At 38.9% G+C, this 19,295-nt stretch overlaps 1 long non-coding RNA gene across 1 annotated transcript in view; it reads left to right on the top strand.

The window, feature by feature from the left end:
- The window catches only part of LOC140643031 (uncharacterized), a 29,873-nt gene extending 17,901 nt beyond the window's left edge, over positions 1–11,972 (top strand). Inside the window, exon 9 of the long non-coding RNA XR_012039415.1 lies at positions 11,750–11,972. This is a non-coding gene — a long non-coding RNA (uncharacterized lncRNA). The remainder of the gene's footprint in view (positions 1–11,749) is intronic.
- Positions 11,973–19,295: the final 7,323 nt, after the last annotated feature.

The following is a 19,295-nucleotide window of genomic DNA, read 5'->3' as shown; positions in this document are numbered from 1 at the left end:
TTATGGTCAATGCAATCTGGAAAATATATAAATCAACCTAGCATCATGAGGCCAAGATACTCCCTGGGGGCTTGGAACTAATCCTCTACACCTGGACACAAAGGTCTAGCTTATTGCATGTTACCTCTGGTATGTGGCATTCTAGCACCTGGAAACCTTCATACGGTTCACGCAGTTAACCGCAGAGGTCAGGAAGATTCTGAAATGTCTTCCAAACCAGTGGACAGAGACAGAATAAAGCACAAGGAAAACATGAAATTTGTTCTACATTTTAAATTCTCTACTTGGGTTTTGTCGGTGTCGAGCTAACATTTGACCTCCTGACATGTGCTAAACCCTACCCTGGGCTCTGTAAGGGATAAGATTGTCTTTCTATCCCCATTGTCTAGCACAGTGTGCGGACACACTGGAGGCCCCATGTTTAGACCCTACCACACCAACTAGAATGGGAAACACAAACTACTTCTATACCTTCACGTTGGCTTTCCTTTTTTAACAATTCAGTGGTTTTGGTATATTCATAGAGTTGTGGAACTATCACTTTTAGAATATTTTCATCATCCCCAAAAGAAACTGTATGCCCCATTTCACCCCAGTTTTTTCTCATCCAGCCCTAGGCAATGACAAATCTACTTTCTATCTCCATAGACTTACCTGTTCTGGACATTTCATATAAATTCAATAACATCATATATGCTCTGTTGGGACTAGCTTCTTGCTTGGTTTAACGTTGAAAACATAAAATTTGAAATTTTCATTCATGTTGTAGCATGTATTGATCCCTCACTTCTTTTCACTGACAAGTAATATTTCACTTGTCTGTATGTACCTTGTTTTGCTTGACCACTCATTGCTTTTGTTTGTTTGGCTTGTTTGTTTGTTTGTATGATTAATGCTGCTATGAAAATTCATGTACAAATTTTTGTGTGGATATGTGTTTTCATTCCTTTTGGATATATTTGGGGATGGGAACAATTTGGGGAAAGGAATTCCTGGGTCACGGTCCCTCTAGGTTTAACCTTTTGAGAAACCACCAGACTATGTTCAAAAATGACTGCACCATTTCACAGCCTCCTCAGCAGTGTCTGAAGGCCTCAATCTCTCCACATCTTCACCAACACTTGTTATAATCTGCCTTTTTGACAATAACCATGCTAGCAGAGGTAAAGTGGCATCTTGGTGGGATTTGCATTTGGATTTCTCTGACGACTAATGCTGTTGAACATCTTTTCTTGGCCTTGTTGGCTATTTCTGTGTCTTCTTTGGAGAAACATCCATTCAGATCCTTTGCTCATTTTTGAAGTTGGGTTTTTTCTTTTCTCTAGTTTTTTCTATTGTATTTTCTATTTTTTCTCCTTTTCTGTGTTTTGTCTTTTCACTTTTTTATGGTACTCACTGAAGCACAGACGTTTTAAGTTCTGAGAAAGAGAAACTCTAATTTATTTTTTCTTCTGTCACTCATCCTTTTGGTATCATATCTAAGAAGGTTCTGCTTGACATTAGGTCGTAGAGATTTGCTCCTGTATTTTCTTCTGAGACATTTATAGTTTTAGCCTTTACATTTAGATTAATGATCCATTTCTGTGTTATGAGATGAAGAAGGGGTCCAACAACATTTGTTTGTATGTGCATATTCAGTTGTACCTGTACCATTTGTTGAAATCACTATGCTATCCTTATTGGATTGGATTGTTTTGCCACACTTGTTGAAGATCAGTTGCTGGTTTATTTCTGGACTCCTAGTTCTATTCCATTACTCTATATATCTGCCAGTACCATTCAATATTGATTATCACAGTTTTGTAGTAGGTCTCATAATCATTGTGAGTCCTTCAATTGTTTTCTTCTTTTTCTTTTTTTTTTTTTTAATTTATGATAGTCACAGAGAGAGAGAGAGAGAGAGAGGCAGAGACATAGGCAGAGGGAGAAGCAGGCTCCATGCAACCAGAGCCCGACGTGGGATTGATCCCGGGTCTCCAGGATCGCGCCCTGGGCCACAGGCAGGCACTAAACCGCTGTGCCACCCAGGGATCCCTGTTTTCTTCTTTTTCAAGATTGTTTTGATTATATAGGGTCCTTTGGATTTCTATATGAATTTTAGAATGACTTGCCATTTTATGCAAATAAGATAGCTAGGATTTTGATAGTGCATTGAATTTCTAGATCAATACAGGGAGTATTACTATCTTAACAATATTAAATCTTCTAATCTACAAAAATTGAAGGTCTTTCTGTTTATTTAAGCCTTATTTAATTTTTCAACACTATTTTGTAGCTTATAGCATGCAAATTTTACTTTTTAATTAAATTTATTCCTATTTTATTCTTTTTGATGCTATTATAGCTTGAAATGTTTTTTGTTTTTTTTTTAAGATTTTACTTATTTATTTGACAGAGAGAGAGGGAGAGAGCACATAGACACAAGCAGGGGCACAGGAGAGGGAGAAGCAGGCTTGCTGCTGAGCAGGGAGCCCAATGTGGGGCTCAATCTCAGGACCCCAGGATCACGACCTGAGCTGAAGGCAGACACTCAACTGATTGAGCCACCCAGGTGCCCTTGAATTGTTTTCTTAATTTTATTTTTGGACAGTTAATTGTTAAAACATAGAACTACAATTAGTTTTTCTGTATTGGTCTTGTAATTTCCACCTTGCTGAACTCATTTACTAGATCTATTAGTTTATTAGTCATGTCTTTTAAAGTCTATATATACAAGAATATGTCCTCTGAAAATAAGGATAGTTTTACTTCTTCCTTTCCAATCTGGATATGTTCATTTCTTTTTCTTGCCTAATTCCTATGGCCTGAAATTCTAGTAGAGTGTTGACTAGAAGTGATGAGAGTGAACGTCCCTTGCCTTATTCTCAATCTTAGGAAACATGTGTGCCTTTAACTACTGAGTATGATGCCAGCTGTGGCTTTTTGGAGATGCTCTGTATTATGTTAAGGAGGATCCCTTCTATTGTTCATTTAGTGAGAGTTTTTATCAGGAATGAATATTGGATTTTGCCAAACATATTTTTGCATCTGTTTGAATTATCATATGTTTTCTTTATCCTATTAATATAGTGTATTAGGTTAATTGATTTTCAAATGTTAAAACAATTTTGCATTCCTGAGATGAACTCCTTTTGGTCATACTGTATACTTTTATTCGTATGTTGCTTGATTCAATTTTCTGAGATTTTGAAAGAATTTTGCATCTTTATCCATAAGGAATAGGATCTGTGGTCATTGTTTGACTTTGACACAAAGTAATGCTGGCTTAATGAAATGAGTTAGGAAATGTTCCTTTCTCTATTTTTGAAAGAGTTTGTGTAGGATTGGTATTATTTCTTTCTTAAATGCTTGATGAAATTCATCAGTGAAGGTACCTAGGTCTGGGTTTTTCTTTGTAGGAAGATTTTAATTACTAATTCAACTCATTTTACTTGATAGAAATCTATTAAATTTTTTGTTTTAGCCAGTTCTTATGTTTTGTGTCTTTCTAGGAATTTTTCCTTTTCATCAAAGTTGTCTAATATGTTTGCATAAAATTGTCCATAATCATGTTTTATAATTCTTATAATTATTGTAGGGTCTGTAGTGATATCTCCTCTATCATTCTAGATTTTGTCAATTTGTGTCTCTTCTCTTTTTTCCCCTGCTCAGTTTAGCTCAGGGTTAGCAAACTACGGCACATGGAAGAAATCTGGCCTATGGCCTGTTTTTGTATTGCTCAGAAATTAGATTTTTTTTTTCATTTTTAAAGAGTTGTAAAACAGCAACAACAAAGAATATGAGAGATCATACATGGTTTTCAAAGCTTACAATATTTACTATCTGGCTCCTTACTGAAAAAGTCTTCCAACTTCAGGCTGGTCAAATCGATTGATATGTCAAGAAACTGGTTTTTAGTATCATTGATTTTTTTTTTTCTGTTCTTTTTCTGCTTTCTATTTCATTGATTTCTGCTTTGCTATTTATTTCCTCCATTATACTTATTTTAAGATTGATTTTCGTTTCTCTTTCTATCTCCTTGAGTTCAAAGGTTATCTTACTGATTCTAGATTTTTACTTTTTTTGAATATAAGCATGTAAGTCTAAAGCTTCATCCAATAAAAGTTGTTATGCTGTGTTTTCATTTTCACTCAATTCAAGAAATTTTCTAATATGCCTAGTAATTTATTTTTGGCCCATGGATTATTTAAAAGTATATTGTTTTATTTCTAAATATTGGGAATTAGGTTGAAGAGGTTCCCTTCTATTGCTAGTTGGTGAGAGTGCTTTCTGTTATTTATTACTAGTTTAATTTTCTTTTAGTTGAAGAACATACTTTGTATGATTTCAGTCCTTTTAAGTTCCTTGAGATATCTTTATGGTTAAACTATAATCTATCCTATAAAATGTTCCATTTGGGGAGGCCTGGGTGGCTCAGCAGTTGAGCATCCACTTTTGGCTCAGGGCGTGGTCCCAGGATCCTGGGATAAAGTCCCACATCTGGCTCCCTGCAGGGACTCTGCTTCCCCCTCTGCCTGTGTCTCTGCCTCTCTCTCTCTATGTCTCTCATGAAAAATAAACAAAATCTTAAAAAAAAAAAAAGTAAAATGTTACATGTGCATTTAAGAGGAATATATATTCTTTTATTGTTCAATGGAACTGTATACATGTTAGATCAGTTTGGCTTACAATGTTGTCAAGTCTATATCCTTACAGATTTTTCTGTTTAAGTGTTCTATCAATTGCTGAGAGAGGAATAATGGAATGTGTAACCATAAATGTTGAATTCAATTTCATATTTCAATTCATTTGTTTTTATTTTATATCATTTCAGGCTCTGCTATTATATGCATATATATTTGTAATTATTTCTTCTTGATGTATTGATTCTTTGATCATTCTGAAAACGTTCCTTTTTGTCTCTAGTAATATTACTTTTCTTAAGTTCAATTTTGTCTGATATTAAATAGCCTCTCCAGTTCTCTATGGGTATTGTTTCCATGGTACATTTTTTCTTTTTATTTTAATCTATTTGTGTGTATAAATATACAATATGTCTCTTAAAGATAGCATGTCATTGAATAATCCTTTTTCTATCCATTCTGATAATCTGTCTTTTGATCAGTGTTCAATCTCCATATTTAATGTTTTAATGATGAAGTTGGATTTCCACCTACCATATTGTCATTTACTTTCTATATATCTCATGTTACTTTTGCTCCTCTGTTTAATAAATAAATAAAATGTTATATTAAACTAATATTAGATTTACAGAAAAGTTGAAAGATAGTAGAAAGCATCTGTTATCTTTTTTTGTCTTCTGTTATGTTAAATATTTGTAGGTGTACCATTTTAATTATTTTATTTTTAGTTATTTATTGTGTATCTATTTTTAGTATTTGCTCTTGGAATTGCAATATGCATCTTCAATGTATCACATCTTCTTTGGATTATTACTGATTAATTCCAGTAATATATTGCACCTTCGCTCCAGTAGAACTCCATTTTTCTCTTCCTCTTTTTTTGCTATTATGATATATATTGCATTTATGTATGTTATAAATTTAATACAATGTCATAATTATTGCTTTAAGAAACCATACATTTATTAAAGAAATTAAGAAATAAAATCTTACATTTGCCCACATATTTACCATTTCTGGTGTTTTCTTTTTCTTTTTCTTTTTTTTTTTTTTTTTTTTCATTTCTGGTATTTTCTATGCATTCCTGCAGATTTGATTCCTTTCATCTCAAAGGATTTTCTTTTCTGTTTCTTGTAGATTAGGTCTCAGTTTTTGTATTTGTGAATGCCTTTATTTCACCTTCATTTTTAAAAATATTTTATTTATTTATTCATGAGAGACACAGAGAGAAAGGCAGAGACAGAGGCAGAGGGAGAAGCAGGCTCCATGCAGGGAGCCAGATGTGAGACTCGATCTCAGGACCCCGGGATCACGCCCTGAGCCAAATGCAGATGCTCAACCGCTGAGCCACCCAGGCATCTCTATTTCACCTTCATTTTTGAAAAAGAATTAAACTACATATAGAATTCTTGGTTGGCAGATGACTTTTAGCACTTTGAACATACAATTCCAAGACTTCTGCCTGCATTGTTTCTGTTGAACAGACGTTAATCTTTTCAATGGTGCACTATCTGTGAGGAGTTATTTTCTTTTGCTGCTTTCAAATTTCTTATTTTCTCTTGCTTAACAATGGAATGATTGGGTCCAGGTGGGAATTTCTTTGTGTTTTTCCTATCTGAGGGTTGTTTAACATCTTGGATCTCCAGATTATTGTTTTTAATTTAATTTGTGAAGATTTCAGCAATTTTTTTCAAAAAACCTTTTTCTTTCTCTTCTCATGTGTTTGATTTTGACTTATAGATTTCTGTGGTTCATTTGTCTTTGATATTTTTTCCTTCTGTTCTTCACATTGGATACTTTCCATTGACCAGTCTCTGAATTCACTCACCTTTCTGCCATCTGAAATCTGCTATGGAGCACATCTAGTGATTTTTTTTTCATTTTATTTTTCCAGCTTTAGAATTAACTTTTATTTTTTTATACTTTCTTTTTCACTACTGTGATTCTCTGTTGAGTCATTGTTGTATTTTCTCTTAAATTTTTAAAACGTATTTATAATAGATGATTTGAAGTCTTTGTTAAATCCAAAATCTGGGCCCATTCAGAGTCACTTTCTATTGCTCTTTTTTCCTTAGTATGAGTGATACTTTCCTATTTTCAGTCTAGTAAAGTTTTAAACTGAATATTGTAGAAAATACAGTATAGAAATTCTAGATTCTGTTTTATTTTTCTCGAAGTTGTTACTGTTGTTCATCATTATCTAAATTTAAACCTTGGAATCTATCTTCCCTATGGTACATGGTAGATGTGTCTACTAAGTTTTTTGTTCTTATATTTGTTGCCTGCCTTTCCTAAGGGCTTCCCTATGTCTGTGTCGCTCTCTGGTTAACCAATACTTTAGGCAGTATTCAAACACCTCAAGTCTGTAAGGCTTACATCCTTTGCTGAGGGACCTGTGTGTGGGTTGGAGAAGGCATTCTAAGTAGCAATTAGACCTCGGGTCTCCCTGGACTTTCTTTTTTCACCTCAGGTCCATGGGTCAGCTCCAAGGTGAATAGTTTTCTAGTCACCCAGAGATATGTAAAGGGCTTATCTTAGCCCTTTTATAGTTCTCTTATTTCTAGCATTATCTTATTAAACTTCTAGTTGGCCCATTGCTTGGCCTAACAGTGTCCTCAATCTCAGGCTATTGAAGCTGCAAGTTTTTCTTTGTTAAAGAAACCAGACCTGGACAGTAGTCAAAGTGATACCAATAGATTTTATTCAGGAACTACTGCAATAGGGGAAATGAAACTTCTGTATCGACCTGGATTCAATTTCAAATACAACAAGGACAAGTCTCCACTTGATAAGGGGAGCAAGGGATGTGGATCAGTGAATTAAAAAATTACTGAGGAGCTATCAGGAATGGGGGGAGTAGTTTTTTGCCAAACTGACCTAAGATAATTCTTTCTGGAGGCAGGCCAGAGTGATCAGATATCACTTGGAGGATGGGAGGGGATGAGGAATTTGATCAGATATTGAGAGTGGTGGAGTCTCACTAAACTGGCTTAGCAGGACTTTTGCTAAAATTGTGCTATGCAGGCTTGAGGACAAGACCCAAATGTGAAGCCAAGGCTGAGAAAAATGCTTAGAGGAGGCTGACTACTGTTGGTCAAGGACAGTCTTTGTCACTTTCTCCTTCCTGGTTGAATCTGCCACTTCTTTGCCAACAAAATCGTAGGGGATGTTTACCCCAGCCCCCCACCCCAAGGTGTACTGCCTGACAACAAAGCAGTTGTTTTTTCAGCCAGTCTGACACTGGCCAATCTGCCATCCTTGCCAGTGGAACCATGGAGACCAGAGTATAGAAGCCGCGCCCATCAACAAAACCATAGACTACTACTCAAAACGTGAGCACTTCTTCAAGAATGTTTCTAAATTTGTTGTCTGCTTTTGTTTGAATTTCAGTCCCCTGAGATCGTTATTTCAGAGAGTTGTGTCTAGGTTTAGATACATTTTTCCAGACAGAAATTGCCAACATCTTTATGCCACCCACCATAAAGAGCCTTTGGAAGTCCCTCCAAAGGCTCTTGGTCAGGGTCTTTTACATATCACATTGTTTTATGAATAACCAAGTGGACAATACAGAAATAAGTGTTTTTAAACCTCTTTGGCAATAGAATTTTCTCTTATTTTTTCAGAGGCACACTGAAATATGTGTGTAGTGTTTTTTTGAAGTGTAATGTGCAGAAGACTTACCTGCAGAGGCTTTTTTTTTTTTTTCTCAAAGATTTTGTTTATTTCTTTTGAGAAAAGAGAAAGACAGAGAGAGAGAGCACAAATGGAGGGGAGGGATAGAAAGGGAGGGACAAGCAGACTCCCCACTAAACAGGGAGCCTGATGCAGGCTTGGTTGCTTGAGCCCAGGACCCTGAGAGCATGACCTGAGCTGAAGACAGATGCTTAACCTACCGAGCCACCCAGACACCCCCTGCAGAGGCTGTTAAAAATACAGATTTCTGGTTCCTGTCTCAGAGATTCTGGTTTCATAGGTCTGGGATGAGTGCGTGCAACTCCATACGATTGTCTGAAGACCACACTGGCACCTTGGTCTGTAGATTGGTCCAGTTCTTAAGGTTCCTGATCCTCTCCACAAAAAGCATTTACTTTGTTTCTCATAGGGTTTAAAGAGACTGATATAGGAGAGATAGTCCTGTGTGTTCATCATATCTATTTTTATGTCCTTCCTTGATGGGAGCACATAAAACTGTACCCAGCCCCTTGTAGTTGGGAGGGGCCTGTGTGTCTAGATCTGGCCAAAGGTTCATGCACAAAAGTGATGAGTAGATGGCTTCCCAGCCACAGCAGCAAGAAGCCCGTGTCCTCTGTGCCCCCTCCGGTGGTGGGGGTGGGCCTTGGTGGAGACGCAGAGCTACAGGTGTAGTAGTCTTGATCCCTGAATCTCTCACGGACAACAGCTGCCCCTGGACAGTGAAGGACTTTGAGTAGACAAGAAATAGCTTTTAAGTGCTAAGCCGTTGAGGTTTGGAGTTGTTCATTACTACATCATGAACCTAGCCCAGTCTGACTTAGGGTTACGGGAAGGGCAACCGTGAAATCAACTTCTGAAATAGCTCAAAGGATTGAGGGGGAAAATTGCTATTAAGAGGAAACCTACACTCTCAAAAATGAATGATTGGCAAACCCTGGTGTCATTTGATCTGCTCCTTCCACATAAGGTAATATTCACAATCCACACACCTTTCCTGCAGTTGTTAAGGTCTTACTTTATAAGTGGAAAACAATGTCGTCGACCTAATCTAAAGGACAGATAGAATAAAATGTCAATTAACTAGAGCTGATGTATCCAGAAACGTCGCTAGTAAAACTATTTTCAACAATCAGGGCGGAGACAAGAGTCTTCCTGTTGTAATCTTCAATGAAGTAGCATATTTTGTTAATTAGAATCCACAGCCTAAACCCTGAGCCTTCTCATTATTTGAGGTTTTATATGCAGTGATTTTAACAATATACAAACAGAAAGGAGGAAGGAAATGGACAGTGTACTTCATAAGAGAAAAAGAATAAACAAAATTAGTAAAATTGCTTTCAGCAGGAAAATATTTAAAGTTCTATAGCTAGGAAAAATACCAGCTGAAATAAATGTAGCCGGTTATATTTTATCTTTAAGCACTATTAGCCTAAAAGATTCATGGCTTTCTCAAGTATGCGTCCCAGCACTTGCAGACCCCCACCCACCTGCCGACCCCCACCCTGATTCCAAACCAGTCTGTCCTTCACCTGCCCTCACCCCCACTCCCTTGCATCAGAAAAGAAAATACGGTGCATGTGTGTCCTATCACTGAATTCATAATTGGAAAGCGTGTTGGTTTTAGGTTGGAGGAAATGAAAAGCTAGCTTGCAGCTCATGGAAAACACTGTGAACCCGTTTCGTGATAACAGATACACTAGGAAAGTGAAATTGTCAACCTTTCCTGCTTTGCCTTTATTAACTTTGACATTTGCATGAAAATTGAATCCTGGTTTCCTGGGGGCTCATCTGCTCCTGCAGCTTCCTCCTTACCTGAAGGCTTAATCCTCTGTTGGTGACATGATAATCAGGTCTCCAGCAAGCAATTATGATGTCACAAAGAGGCAATTACCACTTCAGGTGAAAAAATAAACAGCCCACACAGATGATCACTTGAAGTCTTCATGATTATCTTAATGCAATGTTTCCTTGTAAATACTTAACTTCATATGAGAAAATGACTGTATACCCAGAAAAAAGAACCCACAAAGTAATGATAAATGTTTGCGTTCTAGGTCCTGAGCCAAATATTAGTACAGGTCCCCTAAGTCCTTACTTACCAGCTCTCAGAGTATCGTCTCCCTTCCTCTGATGCCCACTACAGAGTTTACTGAACTGCACCCCCATAGAGATCATCTGTTGGACTAAATTCTCCTCTTCTTTCAAAGCCAAATTGAACAAAGTTGGGATAATGCCATGGAATAATACCATTAGGAAAAAAATTTGCTGTACAAAAATTAGACAATATATATAAGCAAAAAGAAGGCAATAAAAAAATCATCTAGAATCCTACCATCAGGAAAAAACAATACTTTTGGTTTCAGTGTTTTTTTTTTTTGTGTGTGTGTGTGTTTTTAAAGATTTTACTTATTTATTTGAGAAAGAAAGGAAGATCAGGAGCAGGAGGGACGGGCTGAGGAAGAAGCAGACTCTCTGCTGAGCAGGGAGCCTGATGCAGAACTCAATTCCAGGACCCCAGCATCATGAACTGAGCCTAAGGCAGACACTTAACCGACTGAGACACCCAGGGGACATGGTTCCAGTCTTTTTTCCTTCAGTGTGTTGGGGTGTGTGTGTGTGTGTGTGTGTGTGTGTGTATTTTGTTTTTTAAGAATTAAATCACTAAGTGGCAATCAGCTCTTTCATTTTACTATGTTATCATTGAATGTCTTTGTATTGTAATATTATGTTTTGAGTAAAGGAAACCAATAGTCTTTTTTTTTAAGATTTTATTTATTTATTCATGAGAGGCACACACACAGAGAGAGAGAGAGGCAGAGACACAGACAGAGGGAGAAGCAGGCTCCATGCAGGGAGCCTACTGTGGGACTTGATCCTAGATCCCAGAATCAGGCCCTGAGCCGAAGGCAGATGCTCGACCACTGAGCCACCCAGGCGTCCTCCAATAGTCTTAATATTCAGAAGTAATCTAGACAGGCCAGTTTTCAATGTGACTAAAGAGACAATGTTTGCATTTGGCCAGCCAGAGTGTTAAATTTACTTGACAGCCAACTTGGCTGATGATTGGGCAACTGGTTGCCAGGAGTGTCCAACAGTGATAACCCATCAAGTGGGACAGTGCGAAGTAAAGAGGGTCATTTATGCCAAGACCATCTGCAAAGTGCTTGTGGCTTAGACTGCTGAAGTCCTAACAGTAAATTCTATTCATCAAATTGCTATAAGCCCCTGTCCTCTGTAAGTGTTCTCTTTTCTAATACACAGTAATAATGTTTTAAATTGTCAACCTGAAAAGGCTTCCATACATGGTGACTTCCCTTTAGAATCCAAATAACTTAGAGGGAGTCTCCTCTACAAAACTATCTGTAGATACTCAAGAGTTAGTGCTAAAAAGTGGAGAATGTTGCCTCCAAGAAATGATCCCCCAACTCTTTCAGATCTTCCTACCATCCTGAAGCTGTCTGATTCAGTAGGACTCTGGCAGAGGAAGTGTCAATGCCTGCCACAGGAAGAATGCCATGGAATGGAAGGAAGAGGAGAGAGAAGAGGCCACTCAGGCATGGTTTCCAAAACATGGTTTCCTAGGGGCAGAAAACTGGAGTTAAAACCTTAAGGAGTAAGGGGCAATGGTATGGTTGCAGGAGGTAGATGAACTACAGAAGAAAGGAAATTAATAAAAGTGCTGCTGTGCAAAATAAATGGAAACTCCTTTGATATTTTGTGAAGGAAGTGGGGGAAAACCTGAAATTAGTTTTAATACAGCTCAATATAATATACAGTAATCAAAGCATTTCTTTGAATATAGGGTTGAAATGAGACTGGGCCATGTGGAACCTTGGTGTATATTTAGGTTTCTTGAGTAGAGAACGTAACGCATGCCTGCAATGGGTCCGTGCAGACACATAAAGGCTTTATTATAGCAGATGTCAATTTTCTTGTTGTTATTTGCTCACAATTCTATCACCTCTACTAGACTCTGACCTAAAGCAAAGTCCTTTTGTTATTGATGAATCTCCTCCATAAGCACATGTATTAATTAGGATAGTCCCAGGTGGCTATCCCAAAATACAGAGACTTCCTAACACATGGTGATATAGTGTCTTAGACAAGTTTAAAGTTTACTACTCTTTCACATATTTGTCAGGAGGGAGGAGGGAGCTGGTCCAGAGCTGGTTGGATGGCTCTGTCATCTTCAAAATATAGCTCTTACCTTAGGGTCCAAGGTGGTTTCTTCAGCTCTTGCCATCACATGCATGTCTGAGCCAGCAATAAAAAAAGAGGAAGGGAATACTCCTCTTAGTATTCTTTTGAAGTAGGCTCCACCCAGTGTGGAGCCCAGCGTGGAACCCAACATGGAACTTGAAGTCACAATCCTGAGACCAAGACCTGAGCTGAGACCAAGAGTTGGACACAGGGCAGCCCTGGTGGCGCAGCGCTTTAGCGCCGCCTGCAGCCCAGGGTGTGGTCCTGGAGACCCGGAATCGAATCTTGTGTTGGGCTCCCTGCATAGAGCCTGTTTCTCCTTCTGCCTGTGTCTCTGCCTCTCTCTCTGTGTGTGTCTTTCATGAATGAATAAATAAAATCTTAAAAAAAAAAGAGTTGGACACAGCTGACTGAGCCACCCAGGCGACCCACTGCTCTTATTTTAAAGACACATCCCACCTCCTCTTTCATGTAACTTAGTTACATGGCTCAACTGCACTCAACTGCAAGGTAGGCTGGGAAATGTCACTTTTCACTGTGTGACCAAGTGGCCAGCTAGAACTTGAATACCGTAGAAGAAAGAGCAGATATTGGAGGGATGACTATGCATCTTCCAGAGTATGTTGCAAGTCCTACTTTTCCACAATGCCCTCCCCACCTCTTTCCTCATTGACTACTCTGTTCTGAGTTCTTGTCCATTCCACCCATCTCACCCCAGCCTAAGTTCCTCACTCGGGGCAACTCTTCCCTATATCACATATAAGGGTTTTATCCCTCAACCTCTGTCTTGTCAACTATACCACAGTTTGCTTCAAAGGCTCTTAATGTAATCTATTGCACAATCATCTCTTTTGACTACTCCTCAGTACTTAGCACAGCACTCAGCACCAAAAAGCACTCAAAAGACACTTGTTAACTCAGATATTGAGGATATTAACAGAACCTCTACCAGAGCGTGAAGCATTTTAAGGAAACTGAGTTGAATTACGTACATAAATTTTTCTAAGTGTGTTTTCCTTCTCCTTGGAGGTGACTTTTTGGATCAGTGAAGACAGGCTCTTTGGTTTTAGGGCATTCATTCTACAGCTCTGACTGTAATCGTTTTAGCACTGGGAATTATTTCTGGTGGCCAGACATTAAGAGACTAATCCAATTATGTTTCCAGATGTGACGATATGTACCTGCCTGTATCGAGTTTGCCTTAGGTATTAGCAATCGATTTTTCCAAATGAATTAACTCAGGCAGACATTGCTAACCTCAAATTTCATATGGTGGAGCCACAAGGGAATTATTTTTACATTCCTTTTATTCTTTAGAAGCAGAAAAAAATTTTCACTTTGATTTTTCAAATCTCCAGTGAAAGCCTGCTCTGAATTTCAGAGGAATTTCTGATGAATGTATGTGCTCCCTTTTTCTATAATCCATTTGGGGTTGTAGAGTTTTTGAATTAGATAATAATTATCCAGAAAAGGACCATCGGAGGTGACATTTTTCCCGTATGCCAGGTCTAGTGTGCTAGCTGAGGTCCTACCTTGGGCAGACATGGTGGAGTGAAATCAACAGCAGCCTACAACAACTGCTTAGTAATTTTAGTTACACCTTTACTAGCAGGGGGGGAGCTTGGGAAAGCAACCTAACCTCCCTGAGCCTTACTTTCCTTCCTTATAAAGATTCGATAGCAATATCTACCTTATTTTCTGGGTTAAATAAGGTAAAATATGTGTAAACCCAAACCCAAGCATAAAATGGTCCTGAATTTTCCAATCACTAACTACCCCTAATTATGTAATATTGAATCCCCTTTTCAAGCTGGATCATACCTTTATTAATGACGTCTTGAGAAGATTCTATAATTTGGGAGTCACTTCCCATTATAAAAATTTAGTTCAGCTTCGAGGTAACGCTTAATCATATATCTGTTTCCAAACACTCTTCCCCCAGCACAAATGTGACCTGTGTCTCTAGGATTCAGGGGGTGGATTGAGGAGTTGGGGGGACTGGTCTTTGTTCCTTCACTTCGTGGACAGGGTTGCAGAGGAGATAGCCTGGCATGGCTCCCACGTGGTCTGGCTCTGTTTGCTGTTACATATGGATGATGAGTGTGCTTTCCTGGGAGGTGGTCCTGAGCTTTACCTGGCACCTCCAGGAGTCCTATGGGACTCTCTTGGCCACCTTCCCTGGCTCACCCCCAACTCCCACTTTCAGTTGGTTGTCCCATTCCTTGACCATAGCCGTGAGCTCACTTCATTTCAGGGCAGTCAACACTTCCTCCTCCCGACTCTCTGGCCGTGGTGCTCCTTGTGTGTTGCATCTCCTTCCCTTTGAAGTTAATTTGTCCTGTATAACCTGGGAGAGGACAAATCTTTCCTAATATGACTTAAAATCCAGAAGCTTATATAGTAAAAGGGGGATATATTTGATGCTATACATTTTTTCTTAAAAAAAATGGAACTCCAGGCAAATCAAAAAGACAAATGACAAATGGAGACAACACTCACAATGTCAGGCAAAGGGTCATCTCTAGTATATAAGGGGCTTCTCAATACGGAGGAGAAAAGATCTCTAGGTTTGGTGAACTCTATAGAAAAGTGAGCTGGAGAAGGGAAACCAGTAAAATCTATAGAGTCAACAAGCCTCACTTAATCATATTAGCCAGACCCCAAAGGTGAGTTATGACAATGAGTGTGGAGAAGCACACTCTCGTGTATGACTTACAGAGATGAAAGCTGACTTTAGCAATATCTAATAAAATTCCCTACACATTTGCCTTTTAAGCCAGAAACACTACTTCTGGGAACCTATTCTGAAAATACACTGGCAAAAAAAAATAACAAAACACAAAGAGACATATGTGTGGTAGTCTCACAGCAGCTTTCTTTGAGGTGGACACATTTGGGGACTGGTGGGGTACCATACAGCTTTCAGAAGAAAGAGGAACACCTCGAAATAGTGTCAGGCTATGATCTCCAGGATATATTATTAAATATACAAAGCAAGCAGAAGAAAGCAAATATGATATGCTACTACTTACCTAAGAAAGGGGGATGTAAATATTTATTCTGATAAAATGGAAGGATAAATTGCATAATGAATATACTGACTTGCCCTTAGCAGGAGAGAGAAAAAGGTGGAGAAAACAAAGAAGCTTGACTTGTCTCAAAATATTTGTATTTAATAAAAGAGTTGCAAATTAGGGCCCCCTGGGTGGCTCAGTGGGTTAAGTATCTGCCTTCTGCTCAGGTCATGATTCCGGGGTCCTGGAATCGAGCCCCATGTTGGGTTCCCTGTGCCGTGGAGAGTCTGCTTCTCTCTCTGCTCCGTCTCCTGCTTGTGCTCTTTCTCTCTCTCGCTGAAATAAATAAATAAAATCTTTAAAAAAAAGAGAAAGATACAAATTAAAAAATCAAAGAAAACTCAGAGAGACTAATTTTGTATTTTTTCTTAAAAAAAAAGAGGAAAAATACTTACTCCCCACATCCTCCTAAAACCTGACTTTAATGACAACGTAGTAATTTATTACAGAGATAACCACCATTTCTTTAACAAGCCAAACTTTGTTCCAGAAGTATCTCGCATGGTGGCGAGACACTCAGCATGGCATTAGAAATTCTAGGTTCTGGGCCAGCTTCCAGATTCCAGTAGATGGGGCCACGTGGTATCGCTGAGGTTGGAATCTTTGATATGCCAACATGGCCATGGATATGGCTCAACCTCATAGCTATTAGCCTTGTGACCCTGGGTGAGCTGTGACCTCCATCACCTTTCCCGAAAAACCCAGGAGAGCTTGGGCCAGGCTCAGGGAGGGTTGTAAGATCAAAGGCAAGCCTGGCAACAGGAGTTTGGTGAGCTATTGTTCCGGCCCACAGGGGAGCTGCGGGGAGCAATGAGAAGGTGTGAGTGTGGATCCTTTTATAGCTCCCTGCAGAACAATGCCAAAAATAAGGCTGAGCTCCATTCCCCAACTGTGCCAGGGCTACGGGCGTGTTCTAAATTAGACCAGTTGTGCAGACAGACCTCTTTGCAGTGCTAATTTGCAATTAAAAGATATTCTCATGGAATGAAATTCTAATTTTTTAATGTAGTGCTGTTCAAAGAGGATCCTTGGAGTTCTATCTGCAACTGTGAATGATTTTCTCCCCTTTAGAGTGGTCTGTGCGCTTGTCACGTTTGAGAAGGGCAGGTTGGAAGATTTAGAGCCTCCCGGGCAGGCTGCAGCTTCAGCAGAGGTTGCTCTGAGCCTCCACAGGGATGGGAAATTGCCTTTTGGGACCCCTGCCAGGCCCTCTGGGGAACGGGAACAGCCCTCCTCAAGTGTAGATATGGTTGTGCGGTGAGCCAGGGGACCCGAAAATACAAAGAGAAAGTCAGTGGCTTCACTTCACTTTCAGGAAGGCCGTGTACTCCACTCGGTAAATTAGGAGGTACGGGTGAGATGGGTTTGAGAAGTGAGTGAGCTGTTTCAATTGGGCCATTTAAGATCCTGACTGGAAATTAAAGCTGTATGTGCTGCCTCCAACCACAGTGGGTGGAGGGGGGGGTGCTACTGGCCGCCTAGCACAGCTCCCAAATGTTTACAGTACTTGATAATGCTTGCTCGCATCAAGACAAGGGCAATAAAATGTGAATTAGATGGAGATGAATGTGCCACAGAGGCAGGAAGAAATCCTCAAGCAGATGTATGTGGAAATTAATGGTGTGGTGATAACAGATCTCAGTGCCCCACACAGCAATGGGTCTGAGAAGAGGGCCCCTGACGACTATTTTACAGATGAAGGGAGCCTCCTGGGACGGCAAGGAAATGGGGGAGTAAACACTTTTGGATTCAGCGCACATGATGCATATGAAGGGGCGCCTCCAGCTTGATTCAGGAATGCACTTTCATGTGTGTTGTCATCAGGTTTTCTATGAAGGGTTCAATATTCGTTGAAATACTCCTCCTTCTGCTTTTGCCTCTTTTTCTTTCTGTGCTCCTCCCGCATTTGCTCCTCCTTCAGGAAAAGAACCAGGCTAACTTAGGTGGAGGAAGAATCATCGCATTCAACCCAAAGGACTTGTTGCAGAAGGACGTGTTTCTCAAAGTCAGCTCCTGACCCTTCATCTGGGTCTGGACATTCTCAGCAGGGTTTTATTTACTTATTCACTCATTCATTCATTCATCCATTTATTCATTCATGAGAAACACAAAGAAAGGAGTAGAGACATAGGCAGTGGGAGAAGAAGGCTCCCTGCAGGGAGCCCGATGTGGCACTGGATCCCAGGACCCTGGGATCATGACCTGAGCTGAAGGCAGACGCTCAACCACTGAGCCACTCAGGCGCCCCTCACAGCAAGGTTTTAAAGGACAGTTGTGTAGACAACATGAAAGCAGCTCAAGCCCTTAGCCTGGATGCTCCGGAAGGCTTGTGATTGACTTTTAAAAAGCCTTGTTTACATTAAAGGAGAATAAGATGAGAATGATAGTACTTTGGTGATTGTGACAAAATTGTAAAATTAAGAAGTGACACCAAAATACAAATTCTATAAAATTGAGCATAAATTTCATGGTGGATAATGTGGTGCAGTAAAGTGCAAAGAACGGCTGGATTTGGCTTTTGGAGAGCTGGGTTCAGTTTCTAGCTAGACTACTAATTAGCCAAGAAAATTTTGCAAGTTACTATTGGTCTGTGAGCTCTTCCAGTCTCATATTTTTCCTCCTGTAGACATAATCAGCCATTTTACTAAGGAATCCTTGTTTTAATGCAGAATGATACTTAGAAACTACAATATGGGCACGAAGAGTGCTCACTGCTACTGGTACATCATTGCTTCTAAATCTTTTCAATGGAAAAAGATACATAATATATTTTTAAAAATCATGAATGCATATCAATACCTTCAAATAAATTCAATACCACAGAGTTCTTCCCCCTTCCATTCCATATTTGTGCTTTCCTTCTTCCATGTGAAGATCCTGAAACATCACTATATTTACCTTATATTTGCTCTATTCTCTGACATACTCAAAATATTTCAGAATTGTTTCATCAAAACCATCACCACCAATAGAACTGCTAAGTCAAGATTTCTTGCAGATCTTTTGCCTGGAGAATATCTCAGTAAGTGTGTTTGCTTAGAGGACTCCATTCAAGTTATGTAAGCTATTTCTTTTTTCTATGTACTTCTGTTACCAATAATCATTTATCTGTGTTTGACCAGCTTTAGAATACGTTTTTAAAAAATTTTACTTAATATTATTTTTGTATGTGTAAAACGTTTACACACTTCAGAAGTCAGAACTATGTAAAAAGTAATATTTATTTCCATCCTTATCCATTACATCCTGATCTTATTTGACACCAAGTTTTATTGGTTCTGATTTAATCTTCCTGTGATCTTTTTTATTTAAAAAAAAAAGCAAATACATAACTATTTGCTTATTTCCCCTTCTTTTATGCACAAAGCATACGATGCTATTTAAATGTTCTATCTTGCTTTTTTCACTTAATGTGTTTTAAAAATCATTTCACATTTGTTTTTTGTTCAAACACGAAATGGGAGTCTTTGGCATTCACTTTTTGCAGCTGGGTAGCATTCCTTTATGCATCTGTACCCTAGCTTATTCAATCAGTTCTTGAAAGGAGGACATTTAAGTCATTGCCAATATTTTGCTCTTATAAATAATTGCATAATGAATAATCACAGAAGTGTGTTGTTTTGTGTTGGTGGAGGTGTATTCTCAACATAAGTTCCTAGAGGTGGGATTGCTCGGTCAAAAAGTAAATGTATATGGAGCTCTGTTA

The sequence above is a fragment of the Canis lupus genome, chromosome 11 (genome assembly GCF_048164855.1).
Source record: "Canis lupus baileyi chromosome 11, mCanLup2.hap1, whole genome shotgun sequence".
Lineage (NCBI taxonomy): Eukaryota > Metazoa > Chordata > Mammalia > Carnivora > Canidae > Canis > Canis lupus.
This window is presented reverse-complemented; position numbering and strand designations above follow the sequence as displayed.